Source organism: Glycine max, chromosome 8 (assembly GCF_000004515.6).
Source record: "Glycine max cultivar Williams 82 chromosome 8, Glycine_max_v4.0, whole genome shotgun sequence".
NCBI lineage: Eukaryota > Viridiplantae > Streptophyta > Magnoliopsida > Fabales > Fabaceae > Glycine > Glycine max.
This window is the reverse complement of record NC_038244.2, coordinates 31669056-31687228: the sequence shown is the minus strand read 5'-3', so window position 1 is coordinate 31687228 and position 18173 is coordinate 31669056.

Here is an 18173-nt window from a genome sequence, read left to right as displayed (position 1 = left end):
AACCGTTGGATCGACTCCAAAATTTTACTGGAAGTCTATAGTGCATAAGCCTACATTTTGACCGTTGGGATCTACTAGCAAACATCCAGAACTCATTCTACATTACTCTTTCCACAACCAGCAAATACATGGATTTTTTCTGCACTTGTGCAGAATTCTGCTGCACAATTTTACAGCAAAATCTGCACAAAGAGCATATTTCGAAAACCACACTTCCCCTCATCCAATCTTGCCCAAATCAATTCCTACAAGTCCCAATTCATGTATCAATCATGTCTAACCCAAAATCAAGCTTCAAAACACAGCAACACAGAATCTAGGTGTCCAAAACCCCTCAATTCAATGGGTTTTCTAGGTTTGAAAAGTGAAATTTAGAATGAGGTAAATTTGAAGCAAACTCTCACCTCACACAAGTCCATAACATCAATCTAAACTTGCCCAAACTGGATTTACACCTAAAATTGCACCAAATCAAAATTTGACTCTTCAACACCCAATTTTGCCCTAGAAATGGCTCTTGGTTCACTTTGGTCATTTGTTTTTCTCTCTAGCTCAGCCTAACCTTTCTCACATGTCCTAAATGACATTTCAAGCTAGTATTAACTCACTTTAACCTCCATTTACCACAGAATTCAGACTTAGCCTTCCAACTCTCAAAGTCTCACTCTTTTTCCACTCATAACATCACATTCTCACTTTCTAACCTTAGGTTAGTTCTACCCTTCGTCTCTAACTGATTTCCATCAGCAATTTCAGCATATAAACATCACAAACATCATCACAAAAACCCTAAAACAGAATGGGTATGTTTAACTCATCCAAACATGGCAATTTCAACAAGCTTTCAACAAATGTCTTCACAAATAATCATCACACAGCAGAACCCTAGCAAGATTACCCATCATATCTCCCCAAAACCCCATACCCACGAAATTTAAGAGAGAAAGAAGTCCACCCAAACCTGAATTTTCGAAGTCCCACTCGTAGCCACGCACTTCACGATCCCGAAAATGCTCTTCTTTCATGATTTGGGGCAGAAACGGGCACTAAAGGTTGAAGCTTTGTATGGAGCTTTAATGGAGAATGAGGGAGGAAGAAAGGCAACGTGAGGGAGAGAGAAAGCTGTCTGAAAAAAAGTGAGGGCTGAGTGAAGAGAGAGAAAAGCTTTTTGGTTTTAAATAAAAGGTTTTCCTCTTTTTCTATTATTTTATTCAAGCTCTGCCACATGTCCCTATTTGATTGGAGCAAAAGGGCCCACTTTCTCTTTTTGACTGTGACCCATACTCAGTCACAAAAGTGAGAAAAATCTGACCTTTGAAACGCTAAAATCCTGCCTCGGTTTGCGTGCCGTTTCTCTGATTCCAGTTTCTCGCGTTTCTCTGCGTCCGCCGGGGCCAGTTTTCGAAAGCAAGCAATATATATATCAAAACGCTCAGAATAAAACCCCGAGCGTGGTTTAGAGGTTGGTTTCGTTAAATTTTAAGTCGCACGCAAAACGATGATTTTTAACTAATTAATTAGGAATTAACCCATAACCTCCCAGTTATGGATTTCTCTCCCTTAATTAGCCTAACCCGCATATCTTGCCCCCCGCTATTCCTACTTCTACCAAGAACATATAGGCATATACACTGAATAATACTTATATATAATCATTCAAAATACATCTTTTTTCAAAAATTCCGGGTAGAAATTTCCAGGATGTTACAATGGGGACAAATCAAACCGGCAAGAGGTTTTACCAAGTCAAGGTTAAAGGCCTAGATACCACCAGCATCAAGGAATTAGGGCGGTTGATGGAACCTCTCCAAATGCAAGCCTTCCGCAAGACTTACGGAAAGATCTTAGATTTGACCATAGCAGAGGTATCCATAGAGGCCATTGCGTCACTCACCCAATACTACGACCAGCCTTTGAGATGCTTCACGTTCGGAGACTTCCAATTGGTACCGACCATTGAAGAATTTGAGAAGATTCTAGGATGTCCTCTCGGGGGAAGAAAACCATATCTTTTCTCCGGGTGTCTCCCCTCTTTGAGCAGAATTGCAACTGTGGTCAAAGATTCAGCAAGAGGTTTGGACCGCGTAAAACAAACTCGAAACGGCATAGCGGGCCTACCACGGAAGTACCTAGAAGACAAGGCGAGGGATATGGCAAATCAAGAAGATTGGGTCCCGTTTATGGATGTGTTAGCATTGCTAATCTTTGGGGTCGTCCTCTTTCCAAACGTGGATGGTTTGGTGGACCTAGCCGCCATCGACGCTTTCCTTGCATACCACCATAGCAAGGAAAGCCCGGTGGTAGCTGTCTTGGTAGATTTATTTAACACATTTGACCGAAGGTGCGAGAAGAGTAGCGCACGGATCATCTGTTGCTTGCCCGCTCTCTGTGTTTGGTTGGTTTCACACCTGTTCCAGCAAGACACGAGGCATCCATGTCCGCTCCAAAGCCATCGCTCGTGTGCTGAAAAGAGAAGAATAGATTGGGACCAGCTCTTGGCCGGGATAGGAGGTAGAACAATCAGTTGGTTCCCCCGATGGAAGGAAGGAAAGGAGGGAGTCCTTTTCTCATGTGGAGGGTACCCAAACATTCCGCTGATAGGAACGAGGGGTTGTATTAACTACAATCCCGTGCTCGCTATAAGACAACTAGGGTACCCTATGAGGGGAGCACCGATGGAAGAAAGCATGTCTCCTTTCCTTGTGAGAGATTTCGGCGCGCAAAATTTCAAGGCTATACAAAGAATCCATAAGGCATGGGAAACCCCGTTAAGGAAATATCAAGAACTTAGGGGCATTCGTAATGGCATCATTGGTGGTTATCATGAATGGCTGAAAGTTCATATACGAGGTTTAGATTGGCTCGCCAAGTTAAAATTCGTCAGCGAAGACAGTTTCGAAGCACCGGAAGAAGACGAAGAAGTCTAAGCTCTCAAAAACGAGTTAGGAAAGGCAAAACTTGCCAAGGAGAAGTTCAAGTTAGCCGCTACACACATCCGGAAGGAGTGTGCCGAATTACGGGAAGAGAATGCAACTACCGCAAGAGCCCTTGAACAAGAGACCAAGAGGGCTCGCAAGGAAGAGTATGGCCGTAACAAATTTCGCGGAGCTCTGTGGGGTAGCAACAGTGAACTCAAGCTGCGAAGGGAAGAGAGGGACCAGTCGCAAGCACATAGCATGGTCTTGAAAGAGGAGTTAGTTGCCTGTTCAAGGTTCAAAAGGAGCTTGTCTCAGCGCTTATGTGAGACGGAGACCAACATGCTAGCTATCATCGCCAAGTACCAAGAAGAGTTAAGTCTAGCCACGGCCCACGAGCATAGGGTCGCGGACGAGTATGCCCAAGTATACGCGGAAAAAGAGGCTAGAGGAAGGGTGATCGACTCTTTACACCAAGAGGCAACCATGTGGATGGATCGGTTTGCTCTTACCTTGAACGGGAGTCAAGAACTTCCCCGATTGTTAGCCAAGGCCAAGGCAATGGCGGACACCTGCTCCGCCCCCGAAGAAATTCATGGGCTTCTCGGCTATTGTCAGCATATGATAGACTTAATGGCCCATATAATTAGAAACCACTAGGAAACTTGTATGGTCTCTCAGATCTTGACTAGATACGACTTTCTGAAATAAAATGAGTTGGTCCCATATTTCTACTCCAAAAAGCTTGTGCGAATCAAATCACTTCTGCATTTTATCTCTAGCATGCATTCTTTCTTTCTTTACCCACTCCTCACGTTTGGTTTTTTAGGGAAAAACACCATAACTAAACGCGCCACAAGGCATCCCTATCGCACCAGATCCAAATCTAGAACGATGGGTGATCAAGAGGAGACACAGGAACAGATGAAAGCCGACATGTCGGCTCTGAAAGAACAGATGGCTTCCATGATGGAGGCCATGTTAGGAATGAGGCAGCTCATGGAGAAAAACGTGGCCACCGCTGCCGCTGTCAGTTCGGCTGCCGAAGCAGACCCAACTCTCTTGGCTACCGCACGCCATCCTCCCTCAAACATAGTAGGACGGGGAAGGAACACGCTGGGGCATGACGGCAACCCTCATCTGGGATACAACCGAGCGGCTTACCCTTATGGATTGCCGCCCAACTACTCACAACCCGTCTTGCAAGACGATGCGGGCCATATTGCTTCTCCCATCCTTGAAAGAGAGCCTCCTCAACAGCCTGACGAGGTCCACGAAGACCCTCAAGACTATGCTCGAAGGGATGTCGAGTTCTATCCCCCGATCCCCGAAGGGGCGACACCCAGCACGTTGCCTCAGCCCAACATCACGACACAACCAATAGTTTTGTCCATGGAAGGACCGCCCCCGGCAACTGAAGAAAAGAGGAAGCTCAATCTCCTCGAGGAGAGACTGAGGGCTATGGAAGGATTTGGTGACTATCCGTTCGTAGACATGACGGATCTCTGCTTAGTACCCGATGTTGTTATCCCTCCGAAGTTCAAAGTACCGGACTTCGACAAGTATAAAGGGACAAGTTGTCCCAAGAACCATCTCAAGATGTACTGTCGCAAGATGGGCGCACACTCTAAGGATGAGAAGCTATTAATACACTTTTTTCAAGATAGCTTGGCCGGAGCTGCAGTGGTTTGGTACACTAATCTGGAAGCTTCCCGTTTCCGTACTTGGAAGGATCTGATTACTGCCTTCGTAAGGCAATATCAGTATAATTCCGATATGGCTCCCGATCGCACTCAGCTGCAGAATATGTTCAAGAAAGAGGGCGAAACCTTTAAAGAATACGCACAGCGGTGAAGAGACCTGACAGCACAAGTGGCTCCTCCCATGGTCAAGAGAGAGATGATCACTATGATGGTAGACAATTTGCCAGTGTTCTACTATGAGAAGCTAGTAGGTTACATGTCGTCCAGCTTCGCGGACCTAGTGTTCGTCAGGGAAAGAATCGAGGTAGGATTGAAAAGAGGAAAGTTCGATTACGTTTCCTCCACGAGTGCGAATGCCAAAAGAATCGGGACAACGGGGGCAAAAAGGAATGAAGGAGATGCCCATGCTGTCTCTTCAACGCCCGCATGGGTCAAACCCCCGCAGCCGCCTCATGGTACCCATCAGTACGCGCAACATCACCCGAGCTTCTCAGCTCACACCGGGAACGCCTCTAGTTCAGCACCTGTGCAGCCTAAGGCACCCACCCAGAGGGAAGCTCCCTAAGTTCAAACTCCGAACACAACTCGCCCAGCCGGCAATTCCAACGCAATAAGGAACTTCCCTCCGAGGCCATTTCAAGAATTCACCCCACTCCCAATGACGTATGAAGACCTCTTGTCGTCCCTCATCGCCAACCATTTGGCCGTGGTAACTCCCGGAAAGGTCTTCCAACCCCCTTTCCCAAAGTGGTACGACCCTAACGCAACTTGCAAGTACCATGGGGGTGCCCCGGGGCATTCCATTGAAAAATGCTTGGCCTTTAAACACAAGGTCCAACATTTGATAGATGCTGGATGGCTGACTTTCCAAGAGGATCGGCCCAATGTGAAAACCAACCCGCTCGCCAATCATGGAGGGGGAGCGGTTAATGTCGTTGAGTCCGATAGGCCGCGCAGGTCTAAACCTTTATGGGATGTGGCAACCCCTAGGAGGTTTATCTTTGAGGCCCTACAAAAGGGAGGTGTGATTCCCTATAGTGGGCGTAAGGAAGATTCCTGTTTGCTGCATTCCGGCGAGCTGCATGACATGGAAACATGTTTGGGAGTAGAGGAATTGTTACAGCGGATGATAGATCAAGGTCGATTGGAAGTTGGCAGTGAAGGAAGAGAGGAGCAGCACATATGCATGCAGTCCACGGATGGGAGCACTGTTGCGAAGCCCAAACCCTTGGTGATATACTTCACCAAGGGCACAGCTTCGCAAAAGCCCGGACACCCCTTGGCAGCTAAACCTGTCCCTTTCCCGTACCAAAATAGCCACGCAGTCCCATGGAGATATACACCTCCGAGGGGAAAGGAAGAAGAAGCCACCGACGTCAGCTCGTTGTCGGCTAAGGTAACAAATATCATGGGACTGAGTGGTGTGACCCGTAGCGGTCGTGTGTTTGCACCCCCGGACCTACCAGTCCAACCTGCGAACGTCAAGGGGAAAGCAAAAGTGGTGGAGGAACAAGATGATGAAATACCCCTCGCTTCGAATAAAGATATTCCGGCAAAAGGTCTTCCGGTGAAAAAGGATGGTAAAAAGGAGGTGTCGCTAGAGGAAGCCAGCGAGTTCCTCCGTATAATTCAGCAGAGCGAATTCAAGGTTATCGAGCAGCTCAACAAAACCCCGGCCAGGGTCTCGCTGTTGGAGTTACTCATGAGCTCCGAGCCTCATCGGGCTCTGCTAGTAAAAGTTCTGAACGAGGCCCACATGGCCCAAGATATCTCAGTAGAAGGTTTCGGAGGGCTGGTCAATAATATCACTGCCAGCAACTATCTCGCCATCGCCGAAGAAGAAATCCCCGCCGAGGGGAGAGGGCATAATAAAGCTTTGCACGTATCAGTCAAGTGTATGGACCATATCGTAGCCAAGGTGCTCATCGATAATGGTTCCAGTTTAAACGTGATGCCTAAGAGCACTTTGGAGAAATTACCATTCAATGCTTCCCACCTAAAGCCGAGTTCAATGGTGGTTCGTGCCTTCGACGGCACCCGCCGAGAGGTTAGGGGAGAGATCGATCTCCCAGTACAGATAGGCCCTCACACCTGTCAAGTTACCTTCCAAATAATGGATATTAACCCCCCCTACATCTGTCTGTTGGGCCGTCCGTGGATCCACTCAGTGGGAGTTGTTCCCTCTACACTCCACCAAAAGTTGAAATTCGTAGTGGAAGGGCATCTGGTCTTCGTATCAAGCGAGGAAGACATCTTGGTGAGCTGCCCATCCTCTATGCCTTATGTGGAGGCCGCAGAGGAGTCATTAGAAACCGCTTTCCAGCCTTTCGAGGTGGTAAGCATTTCCTCCGTGGATTCCTTCTCTGGGCAAGCTTGCCTGTCTGATGCAGCAGTAATGATGGCCCGAGTTATATTGGGGAATGGTTACGAACCCGGAATGGGTTTAGGCAAAGACAACGGCGGCATAACTAGCCTGATAAATGCCAAAGGAAATCGTGGGAAGCATGGGTTAGGCTATAAGCCCACTCAGGCAGATATAAAGAGAAGCATCGTAGGAAGGAAGGGCAGTAGTCAAAGCTCGCGGTTGAGACAAGAAGGTGAAGGAAGCCCACCCTGCCACATAAGTAGGAGCTTTATAAGCGCGGGTCTGGGGGACGAAGGTCAAGTGGTCGCGATATACGAAGATGATGTTCCGAGTACATTGGATTTGGTACGACCATGCCCTCCTGATTTCCAGCTGGGAAATTGGCGAGTGGAAGAACGCCCCGGCATTTACGCGACGAGCATAATGTAAACCTTTACGGTTTTAAAAGCTCTATAGTTGGGCCTAAGCTTTAGAGTTTTTCTTTTGTTAAGGCTTTGTGTCTTTTGTTTTTGAATTTATAATACAAGGATCTTTCTTCATCTGTTCCTACGTCTCTACCCATTCTCATCCATTTGCATGTTTACTTCTTTATTTTTAAAACGGCAGATCCGATGACGAGTCCCTCGAAAGTACTAATACCTGGGACCCGCCTATCAACTTCGAGCAAGAAACAAATCAAACGGTAGATGAAGGGAACGAGGATGTGGGACTTCCCCCGGAATTAGAAAGGATAGTCGCCCATGAGGACCAAGAAATGGGGCCTCATCAAGAAGAAACAGAACTAGTAGAATTGGGAATTGGCAGTGGAAAAAGGGAAGTAAAGATAGGCACAGGTATTACCGCACCTATCCATGAAGAATTAATAAACCTGCTAAGAGACTACCAAGACATCTTTGCTTGGTTGTACCAAGATATGCCCGGTTTGAGTTCTGACATTGTACAGCACCGATTACCTCTAAATCCCGAGTGTTCCCCGGTAAAGCAGAAACTGAGAAGGATGAAGCCCGAAACATCCTTGAAGATAAAAGAAGAAGTGAAGAAGCAATTTGATGCTGGTTTTCTGGCCGTCGCTCGGTACCCAGAATGGGTTGCCAACATTGTACCGGTCCCTAAGAAGGATGGGAAAGTACGAATGTGTGTGGATTATCGGGACCTGAATTGGGCCAATCCCAAGGACAATTTTCCTTTACCACACATCGATATCCTCGTAGATAATACGGCCAATTTCGTTTTATTTTCCTTCATGGATGGTTTCTCCGGTTACAATCAGATAAAGATGGCGCCAGAGGATATGGAAAAGACTACCTTCGTCACCCTGTGGGGGACATTCTGTTACAAGGTGATGTCCTTTGGACTCAAGAATGCCAGGGCGACTTATCAACGGGCCATGGTAGCTTTGTTCCATGATATGATGCACCAAGAGATCGAGGTCTACGTGGACGACATAATTGCTAAATCTAAATCCGAGGAAGAACACCTTGTCAACCTGCGGAAGTTGTTCGAAAGGCTTAAGAAATATCAATTAAGGTTGAACCCCGCCAAGTGTACCTTTGGGGTCAAATCAGGGAAATTGCTTGGTTTCATTGTAAGCCAGAAAGGGATAGAGGTAGACCCTGAAAAGGTGAAGGCTATCCTTGAGATGCCGAAACCCCGTACAGAGAGGCATGTCTGAGGTTTCCTGGGACGCTTGAATCATATTGCCAGATTCATATCGCAGCTCACCTCCATTTGTGAGCTGTTGTTCAAACTCTTACGCAAAAACCAAATTGACCGCTGGAATGAGGGTTGCCAAGAGGCTTTCAGAAGGATCAAGAAGTGCCTCATGAATCCCCCTGTGCTTATGCCACCAGTACCTGGAAGGCCTCTCATCTTGTACATGACAATCTTGGACGAGTCAATGGGGTGTATGCTGGGGCAACATGACGAATCCGGAAAGAAAGAGCGCGCTGTTTACTACCTAAGTAAGAAGTTCACGACCTGTGAAATGAATTACTCCTTGCTCGAAAGAACGTGTTGTGCTTTAGTATGGGCATCCCATCGCCTAAGGCAGTACATGCTGAGCCATTCTACCTGGTTGATATCCAAGATGGACCCAGTCAAGTACATCTTTGAAAAGCCAGCTCTCACAGGACGAATCGCCCGGTGGCAAGTCCTGCTATCCGAGTTTGATATAGTTTATGTCACCCAAAAGGCGATAAAAGGAAGCGCCTTGGCAGATTATTTGGCTCAGCAGCCTCTTAACGACTATCAGCCCATGCATCCCGAATTCCCGGATGAGGACATCATGGCCTTGTTTGAGGAAAAATTGGACGAAGATCGGGACAAATGGACCGTATGGTTTGACGGAGCGTCGAATGTTCTAGGTCATGGCGTTGGAGCAGTATTGGTCTCTCCGGACAATCAATGTGTACCTTTCACAGGAAGGCTAGGATTCGACTGCACCAACAACATGGCCGAATATGAAGCATGTGCCCTGGCCGTCCAGGCAGCGATTGACTCCAATGTCAAACTACTCAAGGTGTACGGCGACTCAGTGTTGGTAATCCATCAGCTGAGAGGGGAATGGGAAACTAGAGATCCCAAGCTGATACCTTACAAAGCCTATATCAAGGAATTGGCTAAGACCTTTGATGAGATCTCCTTCCATCATGTTCCCCGCGAGGAAAATCAAATGGCTGATGCGCTTGCCACTTTGGCATCCATGTTCCAGCTAACGCCGCACGGGGATCTACCATACATTGAATTCTGGTGTCGTGGCAAACCCGCGCATTGTTGCCAAGTAGAAGAGGAGTGGGACGGTAAGCCTTGGTATTTCGACATCAAGCGATATGTCGTAAGCAAAGAATACCCACCAGAGATTGCCGACAATGATAAAAGGACATTGAGAAGATTGGCGGCCGGCTTCTTCATGAGCGGAAGCATACTATATAAGAGAAACCACGACATGACACTCCTGCGGTGCGTGGATGCCAAAGAGGCGAACCACATGATCGAGGAAGTCCATGAGGGCTCGTTTGGAACGCACGCCAACGGGCATGCTATGGCCAGAAAGATCCTAAGGGCAGGTTATTACTGGCTTACCATGGAAAGTGATTGTTGTGTCCATGTAAGGAAATGCCACAAATGTCAAGCGTTCGCAGACAATGTCAATGCTCCACTGCATCCTCTGAATGTCATGTCCGCCCCTTGGCCTTTCTCCATGTGGGGGATAGATGTCATCGGTGCCATTGAGCCCAAGGCCTCGAATGGTCATCGCTTCATCCTCGTAGCGATAGATTATTTCACCAAGTGGGTCGAGGCGGCCTCCTACACCAATGTCACGAGGGGTGTAGTGGTCAGGTTCATTAAGAGAGAGATCATCTGCCAATATGGTTTGCCAAGGAAGATTATCACGGACAACGGCACCAACCTGAATAACAAGATGATGGGGAAAATGTGCGAGGAGTTTAAAATCCAGCATCACAATTCCACGCCCTACCGACCAAAGATGAATGGAGCCGTGGAAGCGACCAATAAAAATATCAAAAAGATTATCCAAAAGATGACCGTGTCGTACAAAGATTGGCACGAGATGCTCCCATTCGCGTTACACGGTTACCAAACTTCAGTACGAACGTCAACTGGGGCAACGCCGTTCTCATTCGTATATGGAATGGAGGCTGTGCTACCATTTGAAGTAGAAGTCCCGTCATTAAGGATCTTGGCGGAATCCGGATTAAAGGAATCAGAGTGGGCTCAAATGCGCTATGACCAGCTCAACCTCATTGAAGGTAAGCGCTTAACGACCATGAGTCATGGGCACTTGTACCAGCAAAGAATGAAGAATGCATTCGACAAGAAGGTACGCTTGCGCAAGTTCCATGAGGGAGACCTTGTGCTAAAGAAAATGTCCCATGCTGTCAAGGACAATCGAGGAAAATGGGCCCCAAACTACGAAGGGCCTTTTGTTGTGAAGAGGGCTTTTTTCGGAGGAGCCCTGGTGCTTACCAACATGGATGGCGAAGAGCTACCTTCACCCGTGAACTCTGATGTCGTCAAGCGATATTATGCTTAGAATCTGGGGCAATTAAGGATGTCGCTGCATGTTCTTTATCTTTATGTGTTTTCTGGGTTTCCCCCAGGGATTCCCTGTCTACTATATCTCTCGTTACAATCTTTCAAAGAAGTGAACGTGGGTTCGAGGCTTTAGTCCTCATGTTGGTTTTAAACCTTGCGTTAATTTGTGATCACCTGAGCCCTTCCGCTCAGTTCATGGGATGCCCCAAGCGCTTAATTAAAATTGAACCTAAACCAACTTTCACTAAAATTTGCTGCGTTTGAAAACATTCATGCATACGCATACGCATGCATATTGTTGTGGTAAAACAGGGGCAGGATCATCTTGAGCTACCTTCTGGGGTAGAGACAAAGTTAAAACAGCAGAAACCAATCGAGGTAAGACAACGACGCGGTCGAGATTTGCCACACCTCGTTGTTTCCTACTTTCAGATACTTGGGAACGGACACAAAAGGAGGCTAGGGTCACTACCAATAGGTCGTCGTCCTTAACCTAGCCCGGGACAAGCGGAAAGCGCTGCTGTAAAGCAGCCCAGTATCCTTTGAAATTATAGTAATTATTACCTTTGTCCGATGCCTAATCTATCCTGGGGAGTTTCGATCAGTACCTTACGGAGTGGCTGGCGGAGCATCAAAAGCTTTGGTCCCCTCACGCGAGCCATTCCTGTGTACAGTCGCCTCTTAAATCAATCGACCTTTTTTTTTTTAAAAAAAAAAGTGCAGGTTAGCTCGCCTGGGTGAGCTGAGCTCGCCTGGGCGAGCAACCCCTGCACCAAAATATAAAAAATGAAGAAGGGGGACGTTTTTGCATTCAAAAACTTCTTTTCCCCCCATTCAAAAGCAATACCCACGGAATTTACGAGTTTGCAGCCCTAGGGTCACTATTTTTCGCATTTTTCGATTCCGTTTTGCGCTTTTATTCATCACCAACAAGTAAGTATTCCATCCTTAAGCTTTTTAGCTATTCATTGGTGTATTTTGATCTCCTTTTGGTGCTCTAAATTGTGGGAATGTGCTCAAATATGTGGGGCAATTTTGGTTTGTTTTCTTGCTTGGTTGGGTTGAATTGGGGGTTTGTATGAGATGGCCCTAGGCCTATAATGTATTTTGAAGCAATGGGGCATGCCACATTGTCCCCGTTCTCTTGCTATTGATGCCTAAACGCGCGCCCACCAAGTGTTCGGTGAAATGCCTCAATGGCATTAGCGCGTGATTTTTGTAGGGAAACAACCTATGGGACAATTTGGTTTGCACATGTTTTATATTTTTTGGGACATGTATTCAGTTTCGTAAGGGCTAGAGTAATTGTCCCACACATATCCTAGGCCTAGGAACCAAAGTTTTTATGCAAGAGAACACAAGAATGGGTGCATATTGGGTGAAGCTACCCTTTTTGGCCAGCAATAAGCTATGAGCCACGCTACAATAGTTTCCCTACGCCTAGATGTTTAGGAATTTTGTTCATCATAAACGTGTAGGTGTAGAATAAGTAGCAAAATACCTTTGGAAATTTACACTTTGGGTATGGTAGCAAAATACTTGGATGTATGTACATGTAATTTTTGGTAGTCAAAATGTCTCACAAAAAAATATATATATATGTTGCATGTTATGTAAAGAAAATACCTTACAAAGATACCTTTTAATTTGAATGCAATTTTAGTCAGCAAAAGAAAATATACTTGGATTTGCATGCGGCTTTAGGTAGCAAAAACACTTGAATAAAGCATGAAATGTAGCACCTTATTGTGTAGGTAGCCAAGATTCATCACGAAGTTTGTGTATGTATAGGTATTAGAAATACCAGAATGTGCACGTATGCAATTTTTGGTAGCCAAAGTGCTTTGAGTATGCATGTATGTAAATTTAGCAAAGGAAATGCATGTGATGTAGGTAGCAAATACACCTTGGAAGTACATATAAGTGATCTAGGTAACGAAGGTGCCTTGATTGTGCGTGGGTGCGTTTTTCTTAATTAGAAGAATATCTTGTGCGAGTGAATGTTCGTAAGGAAGTATGTGCATGAGTTTGCTCTAAATTTACATTGATGTTTGTGTTTATTGGAGGAGGTTGTATGCCATTTTCGTTTTAAGAGTAGCATTTCTTGGTAAAACTTACTTTCCAAATGTTTGCCTTCGCAGGAAATGGCCCCGAAGAAGCTTGCCTCAAAGAGGTCCAGGAAGGATAAAGCGGCCGAAGGAACCAGTTCCGCTCCCGAGTATGACAGCCACCGCTTTAGGAGCGCTGAACACCAGCAGCGCTTCGAGGCCATCAAGGGATAGTCATTTCTCCGGGAGCGACGCGTCCAGCTCAGGGACGATGAGTATACCGATTTCCAGGAGGAGATAGTTCGCCGGCGGTGGGCATCATTGGTTACCCCCATGGCCAAGTTCGACCCAGACATAGTCCTCGAATTTTATGCCAATGCTTGGCCTACGGAGGAGGGCGTGCGAGATATGAGATCCTGGGTGAGGGGTCAATGGATCCCGTTCGATGCGGATGCTATCACCCAGTTCCTGGGATATCCTTTAGTGCTGGAAGAGGGCCAGGAGTGCGAGTATGGCCAGAGGAGGAACCGGTCCGATGGTTTTGATGAGGAGGTCATCGCCCAGTTGCTGTGTATACCGGGGCAGGATTTTGCCCGGACTGCTGCAGGGAGGCGAGTGCGAATCATGCGCACCAACATGACCACCCTGACCCAGATATGGATGACGTTGCTGCTCAGCAACATCCTGCCCAGCGATCATAATTCTGACCTCCCTTTGCCGAAGTGTCAGCTGGTGTATGCCATCCTGACACGGATGAGTATTCACGTGGCTCAGTTGATCGCTGATGCCATTTATCTATTTGCAGGTATGGCGCCGACCAGGCACCCTTTGGACCCAGATAAGTCCAACAGGGCCCTGGGATTTCCCGCACTGATCACAGGACTCTGCTAGTCGTTCGGAGTCCCCGTTGCACCTACCAAGGTGATTCGGCCGCCCATCACCCGGGCTTTTATTGAGAAGTATTGCACCTAGAGACAGGCTCAGGGTGATGCTCCACAGGCCGCAGGCGCGCCACCACCACCTCATCAGGCTGGCCCGGCTGGGTCGTTTGACATGGAGCAATATTTACGGCATTTGGTTCGCCAGCAGGCGGCCAACCACCGGGCACATGTACAGACCCATGATTGTCTTTACCAGCTGAGCCTCAGCATGCAGAGCCAGGGCTTCGCTTCTTTTTCATGCCCTACTCCAGACCAATTCAGGGCAGAGGTCGCATGGCCCGGGGATTGGCCCGAGGCCTAAGCAGGAGAGGCACCCCTAGAGGCTCTCGACGATGGAGAGGAGGCCCACGAGGACGAGGAGATGGCCGATTTGCTTGACTTCTTGGGAGGGAGTGGAGCTACATGACTGGGAGATCCCCAGATTCATGTTTTCTTTCATATTTCTTTTATCATTTTTATGTTATGTTATTTTTTGACTTGAGAGACTAATGTTTGTTTTTGTTGTTTCGATTGTCATTTGTACAGCGCATACATTTTTGTTTGGATTGTTGCGTTAGTGCTTATATCATTATTATCGATGATGTTTATTTGAAATTCTGGAACCGTGTAGAGTTTTTCGTTTAGGAACATTGTCCAAAAAAATAAAACAAACAAAAATCATGATAAAGATAAAAATAAAATAAAAAAGAAGAAAGAGAGAGCAAGTAAGGAGAAAAAGAAGGAAAATAGAAGATAAAGGACCAACATGTTTTTGAAAGAGATGATTTCCGACTTTTGTTTGAAAGGAAAATTCGCCGATCATAGCTAGTTTTTGAAAAAAATGTGTATACCCCTGAAGGGTGAATGCTGTGAAAATTTTCCCGGACACTCAAAATGGACTCGGATGAATGCACAAATGGATAAAAGAACATATTTTGGAAACATTGGGTTGACTAAAATAGAGGAAATGAATCCTGAGCCCTAGCATCACATGACCATAAAAATTTGACACTTGAGTGTCCACATAGGTGCATGCATGGCCAGTTTTGCATAAAGTTTTCAAATCATCATTTTTGCATTCTTGTCATGGAAATAATGTGGGGCATCCCTTTTTATCCTTGAACCAAACCAAACCCTGACATGTATCATGTCTAGCCATTCTACAAGCCTTGAGCCAAAATCCTAACTCACCATAAACCTTGACCCAGGGTGAGAATGTCAATCCTTACCCTCGGAAGCAAAAAAGAAGAGAAGGAAAATTTCCAATCAAAGAGAAAGCAAAAAAAAAAAAGGGGGGAAGGAAATTCCCAGTCAAAGAGTGGGAGAAAGCGAAAAGAAAAGAAAGAAAATTCCCAACCAAAGAATGGGAGAAAGTAAAAAAAGAAGGAAAGAAAGTTCCTGATCAAAGAAACCAGAAGAAATGTGCAGAAAGGTCTTTTGACCAGACAATATCTGAACAATACAGAATTGTCACCAAATGAACAAAAGGAAGGAAAGGAAACCATGACCTAAAGTGGTCTTCTCCCTTTGATTACCAACCAAAATCCTGTGCGTCGGTGACTTGTTCGCCTCGCATCAAACAAGAACAGACAAGGAAAAAGCCAAAAAAAGATCAAAAGCCGAAAAACCCACCAAAAGAACCCATTTCCAAGGGAAGTCCTATTGATCCATGATCACGCATGTAATCTTTGATTTGATAGGAAATAATTCGCAAAGTCAAGTCGTGACATATCTATGGTTCGGAATTAGGATGAAACACTTACCTGTGCGAGGTTGATACACTCTGAGTGATTTTCTTCTATTTTTGTTGAACCCAGTGTTTCCTCTAAATGGTCATTTAGAAACGAAATGCTAACATCCAAAATCTCATTTATGGTTATGGGGGGGGTTTCATCAGCAAACTCTCCTTCCCCGGTAGACGCATTGTTTTTCACTCAAAAAAGCATATGCTGCTCTAATCAGTTGGAATATTTGTCTCTTTACTAAAGCATGTTTGCATTTTAGTGGAGAAAACACCGAGACTTTTTCAAGTCTCACAAGTTATCCAAAACTACGTAGGTATGAGTTCCTCATTTGAGGATACGTAGGAGCAAGAGCTTCGCTTTTGTCGACCGCACCGCTTTTTGTTACCATGACCCAAGAGCTGGTAGCCCGCGGAGACACCTTACGGTTATCCGCACCTCGTCATTCAGTGACCCCAAGTGTGATTGACGAGCAGAGGCCAATGTGGTCATCTGCGCCCTTTCCGGAGATGTCAGCATCTTCCGGTGGAGACTTTTTCAAGTCTCACAAGTTATCAAGAACTATGTAGGTCTGAGTTCCTCATTGGAGGATACGTAGGAGCAAGAGCCTCGCTTTTGTCGGCCACCCTCACAAGTTCTGTCATGCTGGCACTGGAGTCACGTGACATGCGGAAATACCCGAGTGGTAATCCATATAAACATTCTTTTTTGCTGTCTGTAAGACGAAAAGCCTGATAGCACGCAGAGACTAACGTCGTCTTCTGCACCCTTCGTCAATCGCGCCCGACAAGCCCGTTGAAACGCAGAGATTTACGTCATCTTCCGCGCTCACAAGATCTGTCATACTGACATTTGAGTCACGCTGACGGGCGGAAATACCCGAGTGGTTATTCCGTATAAACATTATTTTTTGCTGTCTGTAAGACGAAAAGCCTGATAGCACGCAGAGACTAACGTCGTCTTCTGCGCCCTTCGTCAATCGCGGCCGACAAGCCCGTTGACACGCAGAGACTTACGTCATCTTCCGCGCTCACAAGATCTGTCATATTGACATTTGAGTCACGCTGACGGGCGGAAATACCCGAGTGGTTATCCGTATAAACATTCTTTTTTGCTGTCTATAAAACGAAAAGCCTGATAGCACACAGAGACTAACGTCGTCTTCTGCGCCCTTCGTCAATCGCGGCGGACAAGCCCGTTGACACGCAGAGATTTACGTCATCTTCCGCGCTCACAAGATCTATCATACTGACATTTGAGTCACACTGACGGGCGGAAATACCCGAGTGGTTATCTGTATAAACATTCTTTTTTGCTGTCTGTAAGACGAAAAGCCTGATAGCACGCAGAGACTAACGTCGTCTTCTGCGCCCTTCGTCAATCGCGGCCGACTAGCCCGTTGACACGCGGAGATTTACGTCATCTTCCGCGCTCACAAGATCTGTCATACTGACATTTGAGTCACGCTGACGGGCGGAAATACCCGAGTGGTTATCCGTATAAACATTTTTTTTTTGCTGTCTGTAAGACAAAAAGCCTGATAGCACGCAGAGACCAACGTCGTCTTCTGTGCTCTTCGTCAATCGCGGCCGACAAGCCCGTTGACACGCGGAGATTTACGTCATCTTCCGCACTCACAAGATCTGTCATACTGACATTTGAGTCACGCTGACTGGCGGAAATACTCGAGTGGTTATCCGTATAAACATTCTTTTTTGCTGTCTGTAAGACGAAAAGCCTGATAGCACGCAGAGACTAACGTCGTCTTCTGCGCCCTTCGTCAATTGGGGCCGACAAGCCCGTTGACACGCGGAGATTTACGTCATCTTCCGCGCTCACAAGATCTGTCATACTGACATTTGAGTCACGCTGACGGGCGGAAAGACCCGAGTGGTTATCCGTATAAACATTCTTTTTGCTATCTGTAAGACGAAGAGCCTGATATCATGCGCAGACTGACATCGTCTTCTGACATCGCCTGGGCGAGCTGGGTGGCAAGCTTCTCCCCCAATTTTCTATAAATTGGGGGAGAAGTGAAGTAGAAAAGGGTTCAGCCCCTTAGGCACTTCTCTCTCTCTCGAAATAGCTGAGGAAAATTAGTTCCGTGAACAAAATCCAAGCCGAGGCGCTTCCGTAACGTTTCCGTGAGTAATTACGCAAAGATTCTCGACCGTTCTTCAAGATTCATCGTTCGTTCTTCGATTTCTTCAGTCTTCAACGGGTAAGTACCTCAAACCAAGCTTTTCAATTCATTCTATGTACCCGTGGTGGTCCACATTTTGTTTCATGTATTTTTATTCTCGTTTTCATTTACTTTTTATACCCCCTTTTGACGTGCTTAAGCCATTTATTTAAGTCATTTCTCGCTTAATCTAAAAATAAAATATATTTCCACCGATCGTTTGAATTGTATCATCCGTTAAT